The 18612-nt window shown below is 38.4% G+C and overlaps 1 protein-coding gene across 10 annotated transcripts in view; it reads left to right on the plus strand.

Annotated features, from left to right (window-relative positions):
• The window catches only part of apc (APC regulator of WNT signaling pathway), a 204977-nt gene that overhangs the window by 47187 nt on the left and 139178 nt on the right, over positions 1-18612 (plus strand). The window contains exon 1 of one of the 10 annotated variants that reach the window (XM_059969567.1): positions 13676-13690. The exons of the other annotated variants lie outside the window; for them this stretch is intronic. The gene's annotated coding sequence lies outside the window, so the exon portion shown is untranslated. Of the gene's footprint in view, positions 1-13675; positions 13691-18612 lie in introns of those variants that run through there. 10 annotated transcript variants of the gene reach the window in all.

Raw genomic sequence — 18612 nt, forward strand, 5'->3', positions numbered from 1 at the left:
ACTAAATGATGTGGATCATAATATATGAGTACACTGTCTGCCATCATAATTTCCATTACATTTTTGAAAGCCACCTCACACTGCTTTGTCCATTGACATTTCTTTCTGATCTGTAATAATGAGTTCAAGGGGTGGAGCACAGAAGTCAGGTTTGGCAGGAACCTGTTGTAGTAATTGACAAATCCTGAGAAGGACCACAACTTTGACATATCCTTTGGCCTTGGGGAATCCACCGCTGCTTGAATTTTCTCAGCATACTTGTGCATCAATGCTGTGACCACAGTAAGTGATGCTTCATTTTTAAAAACTTGTTTCGTCATACTCTGAGTCTGTAATCTTCTGTTCTTTTTAACATTTTTGAGATTTTGGAGATGTTCCTTGTCATCTTTACCAGTAAAAGTGATGTCACCCAGGTAACACTGCATGCCTGGACAGCCTTGTAGCACCTCGTCCATAGCTTTCTGTCAGAGTGCAGATGCAGATGTTACTCCAAAAATAAGCCTATTATGGATTCTTCTTCCATCTCCATCTGCAGGTAGGCATCATCTAAGTCTACTTTGCTGAAGTGTTTTCCTCCAGAAAAGTTTGCAATGATATGCTCTTTCCTGGGCAGTGGGTATTGATCTACTATAATTTCTTGTTTGATAGTGATCTTAAAATCACCACAGACCCTGACTGACACATTTTTCTTGCCTACTGGGACCACTGGTGTTGCCCATGGCTCAACTCAACCTTGGAAAGAGTTCCTTCAGCCTCCATGTGATCTAGCTTGACTGGCTGCTTCATCATGAATGGTATACGAAACCAGGTTGATTTTGTAAAGCATGGGTGTGGCATTTTCATTTGACAATATTTTACCCTTTGTGGTATTGTCCAGTACCTTTCTTAATTCACTTTCAGTTGACTCTATTACAGCAGAGATGGTATGCAAATGATGGTAGACCTCCAATCAAGTTGTAATTGTCTCAGCCAATCACAATGCTGACCCTCCTGATTTTTTTTTACCATCTTCAAGCCCAATGTGACTTGTATTTAACCGTTACAAACGTCAAACCCATGGGAATGATCTTTTATCCAGTCTAAGTTCGTTGGATGTCTGCAGGCTTTAGTTCAGTATTTTTGAAATGCCTTTTTGAAATGGAATGACTGAAACCGCCAAGGCAGTGTCCAATCACAAACAAGTGAAAATCTACAGATGCTGGAAATCTGAGCAACACGTACAAGATGCTGGAGGAACTCAGCAGGCCAGGCAGCATCCAGGAAAAGAATACAGTCAATGTTTCAGCCTGGCCTGCTGAGTTTCTCCAGCGTTTTGTGTCTGTTGCAAGGCAGTGTCCAATTCCTTTTCAATTAATTTGCCATTCACTTCTGGCGTAAGCCATATTGCTTGTCTTTTGTTAGTTTTCACATTGTAAATCTCATGGCTATGCAATCCTCTTTCATCCTCATCATTATAAGACTTTTCATCAACAGCATGCAGATCCGTGCTCTTTTTGAAACTGCAGCTTGATTTTTAAAACTATTTTTTCTCTTCCCTGTGCAGTCCATTTATATTTGTCTGCCCAAAATTCTATTTGTGTGTGTTTTACTTTGTTGCATTTTCTGAAAATATTGCCTTTAAATCTGCATTGGTCTGGTACACCTGAGCCCCTGCCTCATCGATAACATAATTTGTTTGGCCAGTCTGGTTTCTGTTTAGAGATGGCAATTTTGTTCATGCTCTCTGTCATTCCTGACTGCAACTCAGTTGCATCCTTGCATGCCTTTTCTTTTGATAGTGATTTCAACTGCTCTTATAAATGTGAGTAGTACTTCAGTTAGGATCCATTCTTGTGAAATTACATTGAATGCTTTCTTGTAAGATTCCACAAACTAATCGGTCCCTCAGTGCATTGTTAAGTCCATCACTGAACTGACAATGTTCAGACAATCTCTTCAGTTCATCCATGTACGCTGAAATAGATTCCCCTTCCTTTTGATTCCGCTTATGAAACCTAAGGCGTTCTGCAATCAATAATCGTCTGAATTCTAAATGTTTCTGAATTACTTTCACAATATCAGCAAAGCTCACTCTGGCTGTTTTTGTTGGAGCAGTCAAACTTCTAAGCAAACTGTATATTTTTTTAACTTTTGCATTAATTGACACTCTCTTTCCATTGGCTGTTTTATTTGCTTTAAAATACTGCTCAATTCATTTAGTTTACTCTCTTATGCAGTCAAATGCATCTGTCTTTCCACTGTAGCCAGCCATTTCTGCGTTGTTTTAATTTATGATTATCACCCAATACTCATTGTTCATGAACCTGTGAATTTGCCCATTTTCTGTATTTTTATAAATTTAATAGTCTCTGTCCCTTCCTGAAGGAGCACATGCTGCACTTTTTTGTAAACTCGATGGTTTCATGCTCTGCATTTTAAAAAAAAATTCTTATCACCAAGTTGCACTTCAACCACAGGGTAGTCGTCTTGGGTTAGTTTATATCTTCCTTGTCGCCACTGTTATGTCTTGTAAGTCCAAAATATAAAAGTTCTTGAAAGTAAAAGATGAGAGCCTGGGGATAACGTGTGTCAGTTTCACATTTACTTTAGCGAGATATGCACTACTGACGTGGTGATGAGGACATGCCATTCACGTACTTTTGCATACAACATAACCAGTAATGAATTATTTCAATAACAAGAACAATCAAACAATATATTTACAATATTACTCAAATATTCCTTAAATAATAAATACACAACAATCAAAATTTGAGATGTGTAAATATCAAAGAGGTTCATAGGATCTAGAACAGAACTAGAAATTGCCATTGCAATTTCCACCTTTGCTTCCCTCAAAGATAGAATTTAGGTTGCTTTCAGGTGACTTTTAGAGATACAATGAAGCTCATTTTTCTTAATCCTACTTAAATTTTCTACTGTAATCTTTTAATTAACATCAATTGGATCTTTCAGGATAGTGCAGGAAAACTATGACGTCTTGGTTTCATAAGATTGTTTTACATTGATTGCTTCATTGTTCATCCTGTAAAGTTAGTGCATTTTGCCTGAAATATGCTGTTTTTTACAGGTTAATGCTTGGATAAGGAGTAAGTGTAGGAGAGAGGGCATAGGGTTTTTGGATCATTGGGCTCCCTTCCAGGGAAAGTGGGACCTGTACAGAAGGGATGATTTGCAGCTGAACTGGAGGGGAGCTAATATCCTTGTGGGAAGGTATGTTAATATTGCATTGTGGGGTTTAAACTAGAATTGCAGGGGGATGGGAACTAGAGTGCCATAACTGTTAGTGGAAAGGATGTGGAGGCAGATGTAGGTAAGATCTCAGACAAAGCCAGGAATCAAAAGGTTGAGCATGGTACGACTAGTATCTTGAACTGCCTATATTTCAATGCAAATTGTAGGAAACGCAGAAGAGAATAGTGCTGAAGATGAGGTAGCTGGTTTATAAACAGAGGCAATGTGTAGTGAGGAAAGGCTATTGATAGGGCATAATTGCAGTCAACAGGATGAGTTGCAGTGTAAAAAGTGGACAAAAGGGTGATGAATGCAGGACTGAAGGTGTTCTATTTGAATGCACACAGTATACAGAAGAAGGTAGATGAACTTGCAGCACAGTTGTGGACTGGCATGTATGATATAGGCATCACTGAATCATGGTGGAAAAATTATAGCTGTGAGCTTAATGTCCAATGATGCACATTGTATCAAAAAGATAAGCAGCAAGGGAGAGGGGGCAACATTGCTCTGTTGATAAAAAAATGAAATCAAATCATTAGAAAGAGGTGGCATAGGGTTGGAAGGTGTTGAATCATTGTGAATCGAGCTAAGGAACTGCAAGGGTAAAAAGACCCTGATGGGAGTTGTATACAGCCCCCATACAGTAGGAAAGATGTGGTCTACAAAATACAATGGGAGATTAAAATGCATGCTAAAAGGGCAATGTCATGAGGGACTTCAATAAGCAGGTAGATTGGGAAAATCAGGTTGTTGCTGGATTACAGGAAAGGGAATTTCTAGAGTGCCTGCGAGATGACTTTTTTAGAGCAGCTTGTAGTTGACCCACTAGAGGATCAGCTATTCTGGATTAGGTGTGTGCAATGAACCAGAACTGATAAGAGAACTTAAGGTTGATGAACCTTTTGGGGGAAGTGATCTTAAAATGATCAAACTCATCCTGAAATTTGAGAAGGAGAAACTAAAGTCAGACGTATTAGTATTACAGTGGAGTAAAGGGAATTACAGATGCAGAAGAGAGGAGCTGGCCAGAATTAATTGGAAAACAGCACTGGCAGATATGGCAGTAGTGCAGCAATAGCTGGAATTTCTGGAATCAATTTGGAAGGCATAAGATATATACATCCCAAAGAGGAAGAAGTATTTTAAAGGAAAGATGACATTACGGTGGCTAACAAGAGAAGTCAAAGCCAACATAAGAGCCAAAGAGAGGGCAGAAAATGGAGCAAAAAGTAGTAGGAAATTTGAGGATTGGCAACCTTTTGAAAACCAACAGAAGGCAACTAAAAAAAGTAATTAAGAAGGTAAAGATGGAATGTGAAAGTAAGCTAGCCAATAAAATTAAAGAGGATACCAAAAGTTTCTTCAGATTATACATAAAGTGTAAAAGAGAGGCAAGAATGGATATTGGACCTCTGGAGAACGATACTGGAGAATAGTAATAGGGGACAATGAAATAGTGGACAAACAGAATTAGTATTTTCATCAATCTTAACTGTGGAAGACTCTAGTAGTATGGTAAAAGTTCCAGGTCTCAGAGGGCAAGAAGTCCATGAAGTTACCATAACTGGAGAGAAGGTTCTTGGCAACCTGAAAGGTCTGACGGTAGATAAGTCACCTGGACCAGATGGTGTACACACCAGGGTTCTGAAAGAAGTGACTGAACAGATTGCGGAGGCATTCGTTATGATCATTTAAGAATCATTAGATTCTGGAATGGTTCTGGAAGACAGGAAAATTGCAAATATTGCTCCACTCTTTTAAGAAGGGAGAGTGACAGAGTAAAGGAAACTATAAGCCAGTTAGTCTGACTTCAGTGGTTGGGAAGATGTTGGAGTTGATTATTAAGGATGAGGTCTCAGGGTCCTTGAAGGCACATGATAAAATAGGCAGTAGTCAGCATGGTCTCCTCAAGGGAAAATCTTGCCTGACAATTCTGTTGGAATTCTTTGAAGAAATAACAAGCAGGTTAGACAAAGGAGAATTGATTGATGTGTACTTGGATTTTCAGAAGGACTTTGACAAGGTGCCACACGTAAGACTGCTTAACAAGCTACGAGCCCATGATATTACAGGAAAGATACTAGTGGGGATCAAGCAGTGGCTGATAGGCAGGAGGCAAAGAGTGGGAATAAAGGGAGCCTTTTCTAGCTGTCTGCCGGTGACTAGTGGTGTCTGTGTCGGTCTGTGTTGGGACCAATTCTTTTTACATTATGTCAGTGATTTTAGATGGTGGAATTAATGGCTTTATTGCAACATTTGCAGATGATACGAAGATAGGTGGAGGGGCCAGTTGTTTTGAAGAAGTAGAGAGGCTACAGAAGGAGTTGAAATAGATTAGGAGAAAGGGCAAAGAAATGGCAAATGGAATACAGTGTCAGGAAGTGTATGGTTATGCACTTTGGTAGAAGAAATGAAGGTTTGACTATTTTCTGAATGGAAAAAAATTACGAAAAACCTGAGGTACAAGGGGACTTGGGAGTCCTTGTGCAGGATTCCCTGAAGGTTAATTTGGAGGTTGAGTCTGTGGTGGGGAAGGCAAATGCAATGTCAGCATTCATTTCCAGAGGACTAGAATATAAAAAGCAAGGGTGTAATGTTGAGACTTTATAAAGCACTGGTGAGGCCTCACTTGGAGTATTGTGAGCAGTTTTTGCCCTCTATCTTATAAAGGATGTGCTGAAACTGGAGAGGGTTCAAAGGAGGTTCCCGAAAATGATTCCAGATTGAATGGCTTGTCTTATGAACAGCCTTTGATAGCTCTGGGCATGTATTCACTAGAATTTAGAAAACTGAGGGGTGACCTAATCCAAGGGTTTTGATGGGGCAGAGTTTGTTAAGTGTGTCCAGGATGGATTCCTGTCACAGTATGTGACAGGGGGAATGCCATACTAGATCACGTTTTAGGTAACAACCGGGTCAGGTCACAGATCTGTCAGTGGGTGAGCATCTGGGGGACAGTGATCACCACTCCATGGCCTTTAGCATTATCATGGAAAAGGATAGAATCAGAGAGGAAAGGAAAATTTTTAATTGGGGAAAGGCAAATTATGAGGCTATAAGGCTAGAACTTGTGGGTGTAAATTGGGATGGTGTCTTTGCAGGGAAATGTACTATGGACATGTGGTCGATGTTTAAGGATTCTTGCAGGATGTTAGGGATAAATTTCTCCTGGTGAGGAAGATAAAGAATGGTAGGGTGAAGGAACCATGGCTGACAAGTGAGGTGGAAAATCAAGTCAGGTGGAAGAAGGCAGCATACATGAGGTTAAGGAAGCAAGGATCAGATGGGTCTATTGAGGAATATAGGGTAGCAAGAAAGGAGCTTAAGAAGGGCTGAGAAGAGCAAGAAGGGGGCATGAGAAGGCCTTGGCAAGTAGGGTAAAGGAAAACCCCAAGGCATTCTTCAATTATGTGAAGAACAAAAGGATGACAGGAGAGAAGGTAGGACCGATTAGAGATAAAAGTGGGAAGATGTGCCTGGAGGTTGTGGAAGTGAGTGAGGTCCTCAATGAATACTTCTTTTTGGTATTCACCAATGAGAGGGAACTTGATGATGGTGAGGACAATGTGAGTGAGGTTGATGTTCTGGAGCAAGTTGATATTAAGGGAGAGGAGATCTTGTTATTAAAATACATTAGGGTAGATAAGTCCCCGGGGCCTGATGGAATATTCCCCAGGCTGCTCCACAAGGCAAGGGAAGAGATTGCTGAGCCACTGGCTAGGATCTTTATGTCCTTATTGTCCATGGGAATGGTACTGGAGGATTGGAGGGAGGCAAATGTTGTCCCCTTGTTCAAAAAAGGTAGTAGGGATAGTCCGAGTAATTATAGACCAGTGAGCCTTACATATGTGGTGTGAAAGCTGTTGGAAAAGATTCGTAGAGATAGGATCTATGGGCATTTAGAGAATCATGCTCTGATCAGGGACAGTCAGCATGGCTTTGTGAAGGGCAGATTGTGTCTAACAAGTCTGGTAGAGTTCTTTCAGGAGGTGGCCAGGCATATAGATGAGGATAGTACAGTGGATGTGATCTGCATGGATTTTAGTAAGGCATTTGATAAGGTTCCACACGGTAGACTTAGTCAGAAAGTCAGAAGGCATGGGATCCAGGGAAGTTTGGCCAGGTGGATTCAGAATTGGCTTGCCTGCAGAAGGCAGAGGGTTGTTGTGGAGGGAGTACATTCAGATTGGAGGGTTGTGACTAGTGGTGTCCCACAAGGATCTGTACTGAGACCTCTACTTTTCGTGATTTTTATTAATGACCTGGATGTGGGGCTAGAAGAGTGGGTTGGTAAGTTTGCAGATGACACAGTGGTGTTGTGGTTAGTGTAGAGGATTGTCGAAGATTGCAGAGAGACATTGATAGGATGCAGAGGTGGGCTGAGAAGTGGCAGGTGGAGTTCAACCTGGACAAGTGTGAGGTGGTACACTTTGGAAGGACAAACTCCAAGGCAAAGTAAATGGCAGGATACTTGATAGTGTGGAGGAGCAGAGGGGTCTGGGGGTACATGTCCACAGATCCCTGAAAGTTGCCTCACAGGTAGATAGGGTAGTTAAGAAAGCTTATGTGGTGTTACCTTTCATAAGTCGAGGGATAGAGTTTAAGAGACGTGATGTAATGATGCAGCTCTATACAACTCTGGTTAGGCCACCCTTGGAGAACTGTGTCCAGTTCTGGTCGCCTCACTATAGGAAGGATGTGGAAGCATTGGAAAGGGTATAGAGGAGATTTACCAGGATGCTGCCTGGTTTAGAGAGTATGGATTATGATCAGAGATTAAGGGAGCTAGGGCTTTACTCTTTGGAGAGAAGGAGGATGAGACGAGACATGATAGAGGTGTACAAGATATTAAGAGGAATAGACAGAATGGACAGCCAGCACCTCTTCCCCAAGGTGCCACTGCTCAGTACAGGAGGACATGGCTTTAAGGTAAGGGGAGGGAAGTTCAAGGGGGATATTAGAGGAAGGTTTTTCACTCAGAGAGTGGTTGGTGTGTGGAATGCACTGCCTGAGTCAGTGGTGGAAGCAGATACACTAGTGAAGTTTAAGAGACTACTAGACAGGTAAATGGAGGAATTTAAGGTGGGGGATTATATGGGAGGCAGGGTTTGAGGGTTGGCACAACATTGTGGGCCAAAGGGCCTGTAATGTGCTGTACTATTCTATGTTCTATGACCTCATTGAAACCTATCGAATGGTGAAAGGCCTTGATAGAGTGGATGTGGAGAGGATGCTTCCTTTGGTGGGATAGTCTAAGACCAGAGGATACAGCCTTGGAATAGAGGGGTGTCCTTTGTGAATGGAGATGAGGAGGAATTTCTTTAGCTAGAGATTGGAAAATCTGTGGAATTCTTTGCTACTGCAGCTGTGGGGCCCAAGTCTTTATGTATATTTAAGGCAGAGTTGATTGATTCTAGAAGGGTCAGGGCATTGAGGGATATGGGCAGAAGGCAGGAGATTGGGGTTGAGAGAAAATTTGGATCAACCACGATGAAATGGCAGAGCAGACTCGATGGGCCAAATGATCTAATTCTACTCCTATATATCATGGTCTTATCTCCCAAAAATTGAAAGAAGAATTTGTAGATCTTGGTAACCTAAAAGGTAAATTGAATGTCCCTGCTATTTGTAACACAATGCAGAGAAAGGCTTCTAGCTGTCAGATTTACTTGTTTGGTCACATCCTATCAGAGTATTCACTTTATTCTCCCTCCCTTCCCCACCATCTCTGCAATTCAGAGTAACTTAATTTCTCTTTCCTTGTTCTGAGAAAGGTTCTCGGACCTTGAACACCAACCTTATTTTTCTTTCCACAGATGGTTGCCTATCCTGCTGATTGTTCCCAGCATTTCTCCTATGCATCTTGCTAGCATAGTAATCCCAGAATAGTATTAATGATGGGTGCTGCTGTCCACAAGTAATTTTCTGGTCCCTATTTTTCCTTAATACATTGTAGCTATTAATATTGTGTTTGTTTTCTCCCTTTCTTTGATTCAAGCTAGCTCTTAAAGCATTCTGTCATCTTGCCATATAGCTACTTGTGCTTGTCAATTAAGTCATGCCATGCTTTTAACTTTATATGCAACCGCTCCAAATCCATCTTCCATTGACTTATTTCTGTTTCCCTGTTTTGAACTGAACTTCAGCATTTTTGTTTCTTAAGCTGCATTGATAGGAGGGAAGAAAATGGAAATTTCTGACTGCTGATTACTTTCTTACTGAAATCTCACACTGAAAATAATCTGACTAATTATGTCCTGAATAATTTGAGTTCCAGTGATTGAAGACTTAGGAGTATGTTGGCTATATATCCATATTGTAAATATCTGAACTGAGATCACTTAGTTTTAGATGTTGAGAAAATCAAGGGATACAGGAGATAATTTGAGAGATTACAGGCATAATTCTTTAGAAAGGTAGAATAGCCTAAGGGACATGTTCATCTTCCATTCTGCTTGTATATGTTTGTTTTGTGGAGAAAATTGGGAATCTGAAATAAGAGTTCAGAGCAGCGTCAAATGTTTGTCTTCACTGCACTCATCACTATCCTCTAACAATTTTGATTCTTTTATCAACAAATTGCATCATATCTGTTCAAAATATGAACAACTTCATAATGAGCATTAGAGAATCAAACCTGTAATAGTCTTGACCCAAAACATTACTGAAACTTTGCCTCAACAGATGCTGTGTGATTCACTGATTTCCTTAACAGTTTGATTTTTTTGACCTAATATAAATAGGTTGAAATAGACTAGTGGCGAAGGTAAAATTTGTAGGTGAATTATATTAAAAAAGTTGATAGAGCCTGGCATTAAAATAGCCCTATAAGCTATTACAGCTATAGTTGTGAAAGCTGGGGTTGCAGATGTGTTACATGCATTGTCATACATGTCACTTTCCACCAAGGTAAAAATTTTAGAAGTCACTTAGAAAAGTTAGCTGTGGGAAATGGTGTTTGAGCTGAAGGGGATTTTATTACATCAAATGTAAGCTTTTGCACTTTTTTTTCTGAGCTGCATTTATTTTGAAACTTTAAACTATAAAAGTTATTCTATCACATCTTTGTTCAGTGAAAATTCATATCCTAGCCAGTATTCATGAGAGAAAGTATTACTGAAGTTTATTTAGATTTTAATTTGTTGTGTTTATTATAGTGTTATTAATTTAGTTACTATGTTTTGCAATTTTTGTATTACAACGGTCTCAGGCTTTTGAACATTATGATGTTGTGAAAATTGTTAAAAGTTCCTTCCATATTCCTAATTTTTGCTACTAGTTCATCCTCAGTTCTCAGCCTAAGTATAGTTCAGAAAAGCAGCATTTTTATTGGCTGTGATGTGGCTTTAGAAAAGAATTTTTGGCATCATGAAACCCAAACTTGGAAGAATGGTTTGAAGTGACAACTTGGATTTTTGTTGTGCCATTAATGTCTGACATGATGAGTTTCAGTTACTTGGTGAGACTTGATAGGCTGGGTTTATTTTGTTGGGAGGTAAAGACTGAAGGTAATGTGGGGGTTGAGGAGAAGGTTTGTTTGGACTATATAGAGTAATGAGTATAGAGTAGATAATGAGAAACTTTCTCCTTTCAGGGATATCTGTAACTAGGCCATAGGTTCAAGATGAATGGTAGGACCAACGGAGGGGTTTTGAGAATTTTTTTTTTGCTCAAGTGATGGTTGAAATTTGGTATGCACTGCCTGAGGAGTGGTGGAGTGTGTACTCTCACAACATTTAAGTATTCAGATGAACACTTGAAATATCGGGAAATTACAGATAGAGTGTTAGAAAATGGGATTAGTACAGATGGGTACTTGATGGCTGGCATGGGCACACTGGGCTGAGAGCAATTAACAATCCAAAGGTGTTTCATAGGAGTGTAATCAGGTATAATTTGGCACTAACCATGTAAACAGATAGATGGAAGGATCTGTGATTAGAAGTTTAGACAGAAGTAGGTTTTAAATATCATTTTATGACTGGGAGGCTATTGACAGAAATGTCCATACATCAAAGAATATAGGCATAGATTGTGTATTGTTTATTTATGGCAATTAATGAATTCAATTCACATTTTTACTTTTTTTTGATTCTTGAAAATATTTGAATGCACAGTGGCATGCAAAAGTTTGGGCACCCCTGGTCAAAATTTCTGTTACAGTGAATAGCTAAGCGAGTAAAAGATGACCTGATTTCCAAAAGGCATGAAGTTAAAGAGGACACATTTCTTTAATATTTTAAATAAGGTTACTTTTTTTATTTTCATCTTTTACAGTTTCAAAATAACAAAAAAGGAAAAGGGCCCGAAGCAAAATTTTAGGCACCTTGCATGGTCGGTACTTATTAACATCCCCTTTGGCAAGTATCACAGCTTGTAAATGCTTTCTGTAGCCAGCTAAGAGTCTTTCAATTCTTGTTTGGGGGATTTTCACCCATTCTTACTTGCAAAAGGCTTCTAGTTCTGTGAGATTTTTGGGCTGTCTATCCACAGATTTTTGATGATGTTTAGGTCGTGGGACTGTGAGGGCCATGGCAAAACCTACAGCTTGTGCCACTTGAGGTAGTCCATTGTAGATTTTGAGGTGTGTTTAGGATCATTATCCTGTTCTTCCATCTTCAGCTTTTTTACAGATGGTGTGATGTTTGCTTCCAGAATTTGCTAGTATTTAATTGAATTCATTCTTCTCACTACCAGTGAAATGTTCCCTATGCCACTGGCTGCAACACAAGCCCAAAGCACGATCAATCCATCCCCTTGTTTAACAGTTGGAGAGGGGTTCTTTTCATGAAATTCTGCACCCTTTCTTTCTCCAAATATACCTTTGCTCATTTCGGCCAAGAAGTTCTATTTTAACTTCATCAGTCCACGGGACTTGTTTACAAAATGCATCAGGGTTGTTTAGATGTTCCTTTGCAAACTTCTGATGCTGAATTTTGTGGTGAGGATACAGGAAAGGTTTTTTTTCGATGACTCTTCCATAAAGGTTTTATTTGTGCAAGTGTTGCTGCACAGTAGAACAGTGCACCACTGCTCCAGAATCTACTAAATCTTCCTGAAGATCTTTTGCAGTCAAATGGGGGTTTTGATTGCCTTTCTAGCAATCCTGCGAGCAGTTCTCTCAGAAAGTTTTCTTGGTCTACCAGATCTTAACTTGACCTCCACTGTTCCTGTTAACTGCCATTTCTTAATTACATTACAAACTGAGGAAACGGCTACCTGAAAACGCTTTGCTATCTTCTTATGGCCTTCTCCTACTTTGTGGGCATCATTTATTTTAATTTTCAGAGTACTAGGCAGCTGCTTAGAGGAGTCCATGGCTGCTGATTGTTGGGACAAGGTTTGAGGAGTCAGTGTATTTATAAAGCTTTGAAATTTGCATTACCTGGCCTTTCCTAATGATGATTGTGAACAAGCCACAGCCCTAACAAGCTAATTAAGGTCTGAGACCTTGGTAAAAGTGATCTGAGAGCTCAAGTCTCTTGGGGTGCCCAAACTTTTGTATGGTGCTCCTTTCCTTTTTTTCCCCACTCTAAAATTGTACAAAACAAAAATACTACACTAATCTTGCTTAAAATTTTGTAAAGAATGTTTCATCTTTAACTTTATGGCTTTTGGAAATCAGTTCATCTTCTACTCACTTAACTATTCATAGTAACAGAAATTTTGACCAGGGGTGCCAAAACTTTTGCATGCCACTGTATGAAGATGCACAAATTGTTTCTTTGTACCATTTTTTTTAATCAGGAATTACAAGAATCCAATATTGCATTATTTTCTGTATTTGTGGAGAATTTGCCTTCAGGATATTAGCTCTTTGGCACTTCAATACATTAACTATAAGGTTTTCTCATTCTGACCTAACGCTTTTTTCTTAAAAGATACTGATTCCTCTTGACTTGATTTATCAGAACTGTATAGATTGTTTCTAGTCTACTTCCTGCTGTGAAATTCTAGATGTCCTGAGACATTAGCTCAAAAATCAACTATAGCTTCTACAACCTCATTGTAAAAGCAAGGTTTTATTTTGCTATATCAGATATTAAACCACATGAAATACTATCTTAGTGGTCTAACTTATCTGTTTTGTCATGATGAGAGAAGGTTGCTTATAGCTGATTCAAACTATGCTCACTGTGATTTTCATTTTGTAAATTGCTGCCATTTCCGAGCCTTGGTGACAGCTGGTGTGACCTTCTAGCTGACTGGACCTATTGGCTGTGTGCCAGTCATCTGCTACAGCATGCAACCTCTACAGACAGGAATTTAATTGACTATGGGAAGCAGCTGTGTAATCTTCTGGATGAAGGCCACCAAATATCCTCCAGAACTAAAGGAGGCTGTCTGCAAAACGATTGGATGACTAAGTGAACATGTGACTGGAATGGCTGTATTGTGATTTAACACGGGGAAGGGTGGAAAAAATGGAGGTATCTGCTGCTTCAGAAATGGGGTAGGTGAAATCAGCTTTTTAAAAAAAAGAGAATTATTGTGTTTTATTGTCAGTCAGCTATGTAATTGTATCATGTATTTGTACTTGCTGTTAAATGGATGTATTGTGGCATGAGGTTAGAAAAAAGCTTTATTTTGTGCGCATCAGCTTTTCCTGCTCTGAAAGGGAGGGTTTGGAAAGAAGGAGGCATTGTAGTCTAACAGCATTGATGTTGAAGCTTAAGCAGAAGACAGTAACTGAAGAAACTAGAATGAAATAAAAAAAATTGTAAGGACACATAATAAATGAAGTCCTGGTGTATATTTTAGGAATAAAGAGGAAAGCAATTAACTTAATTTTAGAATAAGCTTGAGAGAGTACGATGCAGATTTTCACGTTGGATCTTGATGCTGCATTTGGCTAAATTGCAAATGCCTATTCTTTCATGTTTGGCATTTCTGTTTATAATTGTTTTTAATATTTTCTGTATTCATATTGTCTTTTAATATATCTTTATAGCTGCTGAATAGTGTTTTTTTTTATTGACTGCATCCTGTACTCAGAAAGCTGCACGAGAGCTAAATTGCTGCATTGCTGACTTAAAGATATCTGGGAACCTCTGGTTCAATATGTTATAAAGGAAAAAGTCTTTCATGCCAGGTTATTTGAAATTAAACAAAGCTTTGCTCGTCAAACTAAACTGCATCATGAGGTCTATTTTAATAACGAGAAAAGCAACTATTATAATTTCTTTATCAAAAGCACAATAGCTCAGCTGAAATCTGTGATTTCAACTACATGTTCAGAAAAATCTTGTTAAATTATTTATGAACTGTCATTTAAAACAAATGGGATTTTCCTCACCGCATGTCAGCGACAACACACAGAACACTATAATCTGGTTGCCGTGTGCACACATGCATGAATGCCATAAACCTTTTCCCCCAGACATTTTAGGATTGCAATATTTTAAAATGGAGAATGTTCATATGCACCTACAAGGGAATGTAAAGATATTGTATGTACAGTACATAATAACATTTTGCTGGTTTATGCTGAAGCTTTTTTTTAAATTCAAGGTTAAATTTTACTCATTTCTGACTTTTATAGTGTATATAAATAATTTCATTTGATTTTTGTTGAAGAAGTCACCAAAATAAATTTGCAGTAATTCTATATGTTTGCTATTCTTGAGAATCCCAGTTTACTTTGGTTGAATTTGTGATATGAAAATGCAAAATAGTGACCTGTATTATTTTTAGTGGAAGGTTTGCAGCAGACATTAAAGAATTGCAGATTATACCTGAATATATAGATTTGCTAGGTCAATGAAGGTATTATTAAATACAGCTGTAAATTATTTGGGGATATGTCTCCTTCCCCGTATTGCAGTAGTATTTACCATGTTCCCCTAGAGCATTCATTCTTTGGTAGAACAAAACACAAAACTAGAACAGGCCCTTCAGCCCATGGCATCTGTGCTGAGTATGATGCCAAATTAAACTAATCCTTTTTGCCTGCATATCATCATTCCTTGCATATTCATGTGCCTTTCTAAATACAGCTTGAATGCCATTATTGTATCTGCTTCCTCTACCATTCCTGGTCGTGTGTTCCAGGCATCTATCCTGTCTGTAACAAAAAAAAATCTTAAAATCTACTTTAATTTTCTGCCTCTCCTTAATGTGTAATCTTTGTATTTGATATTTCCACCTTTGAAAAAAGGACTCTGCTTATCCTATCTATGCCTTTCATGTAAACCTTTTATGTAAACCTCTATCAAGTCTCCCCTCCGGTGTCCAGTGGTGCAGAGGAAACAAATCTTAAATTTTCCAACCTTTTTTTATATAGCCAATGCCCTCTATTCCAGGCTGCATTCTGGTAAAGTACCTCAACCTCAACATCCTTTCTGTAACCAGAGCTGCATTCAATACTCCCAAGTGCAGCCCAACCAAGGTTTAACTTCCTGGTTCCTATACTCTATATCTCTGGCATTGAATGTAAATACGTTATAGATACAAGAGTGACATTGGCGCTTTAAGTCTGATCTCCCTATCTACTTGCATGGCCATTTTCAGTGTGTGAAATGTGATGTTTTGTGGCAGCAGGACAATGGAATGCTTAAAACAAATCCTCTAAATTACGATAAGAGTATATATTAAAATGCACCAAAAGAGTAAAATAATGAGGTAGTGTCCATGGGTTCATGGACAACACAGAAGTCTAATGGTGAAGGTGAAGAAGCTTTTCCTAAAACGCAGAGTCTATGACTTCAGGCTCCTGTACTTGATTAATGATCATGAAAATAGGCACGTCCTGAATGGTGAGGGTCCTTTTTGATAGAAGCCACCTTCATGAAGGTCTCTCACCAGCCAGGACATGCAGAGTATAGTAGTGCTATTAAGCGTCCTGCTGTTAACTGTATCAATTTCTCTTGTATTTCACAAGTGCAGTGCCTCATGCCTCTTGGATTAAACTGGATCTGCCATTTTTTCCACTCATAACTAACTAATCTATATTCTAGTGTACCCTTTGATAAACTTTCTCAATGTTCAAAGTGATAGTATAATTTTGTGAGATTTGTCCCACAGCATAAACCACAGAATAATAATTATTAGTTATTCTTCAGTGGTACATTTTTGAGAGAGAAGAATATTCACCAGAAATTATGGGAGAACTGCTCCTTTACCTCACCCCTCCATCTGAATGAACAGATTTGGCCTTGTGTTAAAGTTTCACACCTTATTGACATTGGGCTTCAAACCACTTGATGGAACCGGGCTTTTGATGCATGATGCTGTCCAAGAGAGAAGGACACTATGGAAGCCTTTTTGAATCCTTATGCTTTTAAAATTTAGAATAATGCTTCACAATGTAAGTTCTTTGCCTGCCGGTGAATCTTCCATTATGTTTACATCCTTTCAATCCTTTTTATAATTTCAATGCTATTTATTATCGATGGTGTGGTTTATTGATGCCCTTGTGTATTTGGTATGATATACAAAAGAGGTGCCAGTGGCTATTATAACCACATCCTGGAATGTTGACGTAGTTCAGCTGTTTATAGAGAAATAATGCCCCAACTGGACATGCTATTAGTACAATTTGCAGCCAGATTATTAAGTTCTTTTCTAACTATTTGTTATAAAGGGTTATTTTCCCCAAATTCATTGTTGTTATTTTCTTTCATTTTTTGTATTTGCATATTTAGTCCTGATGAAGGTTCATGCCCAAAACATTGACTATTCATTTCCCCCAATGACGCTGCCTGACCCACTGAGTTCCTCCTGCATTTTGTGTTGATCCAGATTTCTACAGTCTCTCTAATGTCTGTATTTTTTTCTTTTTGTATCTATTTTGATGTTGAATAATTGATATGTTTAGAAAACCCAGCCAAATCATCTGAATATGAGTTATGATGGCATCTGAATCTTTTATTTGTTATAAAGGATCTGGAGCTTTCCTGTCGTATATGATGAATAAACTCTTTATTGGGCTTCCAGCCAGATATAGGTATTGATTATAACTGATGTTTCAATGACAAATTCTGCCATCTTCATCAGGAATGATGCCTAGGCATGTCTAGTCTGGTGGTATTTATACCCCTGTGGTCTATCCCTCCTGATTGGTTAGTCCTCATCAATCAGGTTTCTGCTGCCCCACCTTGTTTACAATCAAATTCCTGTTCTTTCTTAGAGTGAGACCTTCGTCTTTGTTAAAAAAATTCTTTTCCACTTTTCCTGGGCATTCACAGTGTCCATAGGATTGACTTCAGCACAAAGCTACTGTGCCGCGCCATTGGCTTTTGGGACCGTCTGATAAAGGAAGCCATTGAAATAAGACTGGAGGAATTGTTTTGCATGTAACTTTCAGTTAAGTTTTCCTCTGTATAATCGAGTATCCTTGGAGGACTACTAATTCTGAAAGTTACATGAAGATGGTGCCTTGTTAGTTTAGCATCAAAGAATTAAAACTTACTTAATTCTTAAAACCTAAACATTTGATCAAATGAACTGTTCTTCGAGACACTAGATGCTGCAATGTGGAGCAAAAAAGCAAACTATTGGAGGAACTCAGTAGGCCTAGCAGCATCTTTGAAGCAAAATGACGTTTTGACGTTTCAGGTTGAGACCATTCTATGTCTGTTTCCTTGTACTAGAGAATATTGGTAACATAATCTCATTCTAAAGAATGTATGTCCAATTGACTATTGCACCCATTCATTTGGAATATGTGGTGTTTGACAATACATATAAGTATATCCTATATCCTATTTGTGTGGATACTGCAGCTTGATTGAAGCAGGGTTTAGATTTTTAGTGCAAGAATCTTGGAAATTTTATGGATTTTATATTAATTACAGTGTTTTACAATGACATAAAATTTGTAGTTTGCATTTTCATATCTAATTGGCATGACCCTTTCAGATTTCTGTTTAAATTGCAACACTAAATGATTTGAGTGATTCATTTTCAGCAGTCTTGTCTTGTGTATGATTCATAGTATAGTCATATACTAAAACATAGGAGCTTTTCTAAACAGATAAGAGGCTTCGATTCAGAATTATACTTAGAATCTAAAACGTCTATGACTAATGTATGTATTGTTTCATGAAATTTTAGTAAAAATACAGTAAATCACAATTATAGTGATCATTAGGTTTCTATTTTTAGCTAGCAATTGATTGGCAGTGTATATTGAATATTTTTTTGAATTTTGTGGATTAACTAAGACTGATTGGAAATTCTGCATATGGTACACCAGATAAGCCATATTTACAAAAGTATTTAAACATCTCTTTTGTACATTGCACTACAGTTTTCCTGGATTTAAGGGGTGGAGGGATTTAATAATGAAGGGGGTTAGGTGAATAAGTTAATCTTCGATTGCTTGTTATACTTAAAATTCTGTTAATCTTATTTTATGGATCCTTTTGAGAAGCA

Source organism: Hypanus sabinus, chromosome 5 (genome assembly GCF_030144855.1).
Source record: "Hypanus sabinus isolate sHypSab1 chromosome 5, sHypSab1.hap1, whole genome shotgun sequence".
Taxonomy (NCBI): Eukaryota; Metazoa; Chordata; class Chondrichthyes; order Myliobatiformes; family Dasyatidae; genus Hypanus; species Hypanus sabinus.